Genomic DNA, 5268 nt, shown 5'->3' with positions numbered 1-5268 from the left:
TGAAAAAGTGCTCCATATCACTCGGCATCAGAGAAATACAAATCAAAACCACAATGAGATATCACCTCACACCAGTCAGAATGGCTAAAATCAACAAGTCAGGAAATGACAGATGCTGGCGAGGATGTGGAGAAAGGGGAACCCTCCTACACTGTTGGTGGGAATGCAAGCTGGTGCAGCCACTCTGGAAAACAGCATGGAGGTTCCTCAAAATGTTGAAAATAGAACTGCCCTATGACCCAGCAATTGCACTATTGGGTAATTACCCTAAAGATACAAATGTAGTGATCCAAAGGGGCACATGCACCCGAATGTTTATAGCAGCAATGTCCATAATAGCCAAACTATGGAAAGAACCTAGATGTCCATCAACAGATGAATGGATCAAGAAGATGTGGTATATATACACAATGGAATACTATGCAGCCATCAAAAGAAATGAAATCTTGCCATTTGCGACAACATGGATGGAACTGGAGCGTATCATGCTTAGCGAAATAAGTCAAGCAGAGAAAGACAACTATCATATGATCTCCCTGATATGAGGAAGTGGTGATGCAACATGGGGGCTTAAGTGGGTAGAAGAAGAATCAATGAAACAAGATGGAATTGGGAGGGAGACAAACCATAAGTGACTCTTAATCTCACAAAACAAACTGAGGGTTGCCGGGGGGAGGGGGGTTGGGAGAAGCATCCAATTCTTAATCATGATCTCAGAATTGTGATTTGGAGGGCAAAGTCAGGCTCCTGGCTCAGTGGGGAATCCGCTTCCTTCTTCTCCCTCTCCTTTTGCCCCTTCCCCACTACCCCTCACACAGGAGCATGTTTTCTCTCTCTCTCTCTCTCTCTCTCTCTCACACACACACACACACACACACACACACACACATACATAAATAAATAAACCAATGAACCAACCTAAAAAAAGGAAAACATTAATGAACTTCTATAATAACTGACATCCTCTAAAAAGAATTTATGTAAGGGTAATAGGACTGATCATTTACCATGGATTTAAAGATTCTGTACATATAATTTTACATTGATACTTTCGGAGTTGATGAAGTAGGACCAGGCCCTTGACCATAAAGATGGGAGAAGCACTTAAATAGTGATAGCATGATCTGATAAATCTTACTCGTAAATTAAGAGCGATAAATGTTAGAAGAGTACTGTCCTTGATTGATGTAATAAGCTTAATGGGCATGTGCCTCAGCTTTAATAGGAAAAGTTAAGTGTTAATATTTTATTCAACTTTCTTCTTGGCTTTATCATACTTAATTATATAAACAAAAATCCTATTCTTCTGAGAATGATGACTAAAATATTGATTCTCAAATGAGAGAAAAAATAGACAATTCCTTCCATGCATGTTAAACTTGTCAAAGCCTTTAGTCAGCTATTTAAAAGAACCTAGCTCTAACCTACCTATTAAAGAATCATAGAAAATATAATATAAAAGTTTGTACTTATAGTACAGGGTATATTTTTTGTGACTTTGTCATTTAAGTTTTCATAGAGATGCTGTGCATCAGGGAACAAATTGTGTCCATCATTAGTGCAGTAATTGCTACAGACCAAGATAGCCAAATGCAGAAATGCTAAGTACTATATAATTAACCAACCATGAAATAATTTGGCTGGCATCATGCAAGTCTACTTTGCTGACAAATGATAATGCCAATATTCAGCTTTGAAATGGAGAACCCTTGATTACATTTCCAACTCAAAAAAATTGCATTTCCTAAATCCCCGTGGAAAGCATCAGTCCAGAGTTGAAGGAAGAATATTTGAGAATATCTGGAATTCCTAGGGTTTCCGTAGTATAGTAATATATAATGAACATTTATGACAAGGTTTTGAAGTGCCAATAAAAATAATTATGTGTGTATGATGTGTGTGTATACTAAATACTTCCGAGAGACATGAGTACAAAAAAATACAAAACTTTGAGAAATAAAAAGCTATAATTATAGTAAATTGGCCAAATTTGACCTTAATTCCTCTAGGGGATTAAAATGATATATCATTATTCCATGTTAGACAGATTTTTGAATATTACATTAATGTCTGAAGACCACACACCATCAATTATCCTAGAGTGGCACAGCTTTATATATATTTGTTATTTTCAATGAAGTTGATTCATTATATGCATTACTTAATAAAGTTCCAATCATTATATTTGAGGCTCTTCTTTTAAATATATTATAAAAATTAATAACTTTTTTTTTGATTTCTGTTTCTAAAAAAGGTTACTAATTATGGTGAATGCTCAATATGACTTACTGGATAAAAGATGGCTCTGGAAACCTTTCATTCAGACACACACAAAACACCCTCAATGAGACTTTATTAACTTAGCTACTTTCTATGAAGGAATTAATTCATTTAAAGGTTATTTTTACTTCAAATATCACTAAAATTTCAATTTAAGTACAGTAAACTTCACTACCTGCTTTTAACTCCATGCTTTCCTTGACAACTGAAATATGTCATCATCATACCTGCCATTTTATACTTCTAATTGCAATTTTAGAATATCTTAATGTGTTTTTTGCAATGGAACTTAAAGACTATATAGATTATATGTGTGTATAGACATATACAAAGATTATATAGTTTAACACTCTCCTTTTAATTTATTATGTTCACATATTTTTATAGCATGTATATGTTTTATAATTTTAAATAGACTTGAATAATGGGCCCTTAGATAATAAAGAAAAAAGGCTACCTGAAAGTCCTATTAGCATAAAAAAATATCGTTTAAGATTTCTGTCTGTGCATGCACTCACATATGCTACGTGTACAAATACATACATAAACAAGTTTACAAGGGTCAATACCACACATTTTGTATTTTTGTATCTTTTGATATGTGCTTTTACTTATTATATCATAACACACTGTGGTATATAAACAAATGTACCTGTATCTTATACTTCTGATAGATAGGTTACATTCCATTGTATGATTCTGTGATGTTTTGGCCACTTATTGTAATAAGGCTTCAATAATAGACTTACAAGTACATCTTAGCATAGCTGTCTATTCCCTCCTCTTAGGTATATTCTGAAAGTGAAATTGTTATTTAAGAGAACTTATTTATATTTACAAACAAGAAAACTGAATCCTAGAGGCAAAATCTTCCACAGTCCTACATTCCTACCTTTAACAGAGAATGTATCTTATTCTATTGAAGTCAAGGTTTACATACCTGTCTCTCCAAATCAGCATTTAGGCTCCTTTAAGGTAGAGTCCTTGGGGCCCTGACTTCTTTCTTTTTTCTAGGAAGTCTTTCCTCATCTACATCACCCTTCCTACTATGGTTCCTTTACCCTCCAATTTACATTGCATATATGTCTTTCTTTCTCACTAGACTGAAAAATCCTGAGAGCAGAGACAAACTTATCTTCCTTGATTCCTTAGAATACAGTGCAATGACATGCTTAGGAGATTGTTGATCGTCATTTCATAGGTGAATGAGTGACTTCAGGTCAGGAATAACGCTATCACCTTTTTCTCTCAAACCTGATATGATGGGGTGATTCTGTTACAGTGTTTTTGATTTGTAGCATTTCTTTTGTGTTCTCTCTTAGAATTTTCATCTCTCTGTCTACATTACCCTTCTGTTCTTCCGTGTTATACACTTGTTCCATTATACTCTTTAGCATATTAATCTTAGTTTTTAAAATATTTGTGGTCTGAAAATCCCACCACACCTGCCATAGCTAACTCTGGTTCTGATGTTTGCTCCGTCTCTTCAAACTGTTTTTTGTTGAGAGGTGGACTTGATGTATTAGATAAAAGGAACTGCAGTAAATAGGCCTTATGTAATGTAGCAGGAAGGTGTCGGGAGAGAAGCATTCTATGGTTTTATGGTTGTTTCAGCCTTTGGGTGAGCCTGTGCCCCTGGACTGCAAACTTCAACAGTGCTTCCCAGTTTTTCCTCCCCCTTAGATGGACAGAATGGCTAGGGACTAGAGTTAGGTATTTCCCTTCTCCCACATGGAAGACTAGAGAAGGCTGGGTTTCTCCGCCATCCCAGGCAGGGTAAGCCCTGTTAAACCCCAGGCAGGTTAGACGCTGGTAAAATAGTTAAGAATAAAATGTTGTGGTGGATTTCAAAATGGTTCCTTGTCCCCTCGCCCTGCAGGCAGTGGGAGGGGTTTTTCCTCTGATATTTGCTGTGAGGACCTGGCAGAGTCCCTGGAGATAAACACAAAACGGCAAGGGCTTCCCCCTAACGGGGTTCTTCTGGATTTTTAAACACTTGGTGTTTTTCACACTGACCCTTGGGTGATTTGTGAATGAGAACTTACTTTTTCCTATCTCAGCACTGGTCTTCACGGGGCTTTTGAATCCTAGGTCTCTGCTTCAGTAAGTTGTACTTCTCTGACTCTGCCTGTCTAATTTTGGGAGCAATGATTTGCCCTGTGTCCTCACTTTCCTGACGGGTTTAAGAGTTGCTGATTTTTTCAGTTTGTTCAGCATTTTACTTATTGTTAGGACAGAGTGGTGACTTCCAAGGTCTTTACCTGCTGGACTGGAAAAACCCAGAGTGTTAGTATTTTTATTTATTGGTTGGTTGATTGAAGATTTACTTATTTATCTGAGGGGGGAGGGGCAGAGGGAGAGGGAGAAAGAGTCTTAAGTAGACTCCACACCGAGTGTGGAGTCTGACAGGCAATCCGATCTCCTGACCCTGAAATCAGGGCCTGAACTGAAACCAAGAGTTGGTCACTCAACCTACTTCACCACCAAGGCACCACCCACCCCCTCCTGCTGCCCAGAATGTTAGTTTTTAATGAAGGACTACATGAATACTAGAGAAGCTCTGTGAGAGGGAGGGGTAAGCAAACAAATGCTAGGACAACCTTGGGCTGCTCTACTGATTTGAAACAGTCCAGTCTTGCTGTGTATAACTATGTTGCAACTATCTGACAGCTAAAGAGGTAGAATCTTGATAATATTTGGGAAAATTGGAGAGAAAAGGCAAAGAGACATCCTATATATATGAATTAATCATGTAAGAGGTCATCATGGGAGCCTCTCAGGCAGTAATATTCTTATTAAATTCTGAAACATCTACAGGGATTTTTACCAGATTGATTGTTTGTCTCTTTTGCAGCCTTTGTAGAGAGCCATCCAGGAGGACAAGACCAGCTGTCGAGTCTGCATCACCCTGGTATTTCTCATATGCCAGAGGGTTTATATTGCCAGAGTCTGTATTGATCCACTTTATCTGGTTTACCTTTATAGAGC

Source organism: Mustela lutreola, chromosome 13, assembly GCF_030435805.1.
Source record: "Mustela lutreola isolate mMusLut2 chromosome 13, mMusLut2.pri, whole genome shotgun sequence".
Lineage (NCBI taxonomy): Eukaryota > Metazoa > Chordata > Mammalia > Carnivora > Mustelidae > Mustela > Mustela lutreola.
This window is presented reverse-complemented; position numbering follows the sequence as displayed.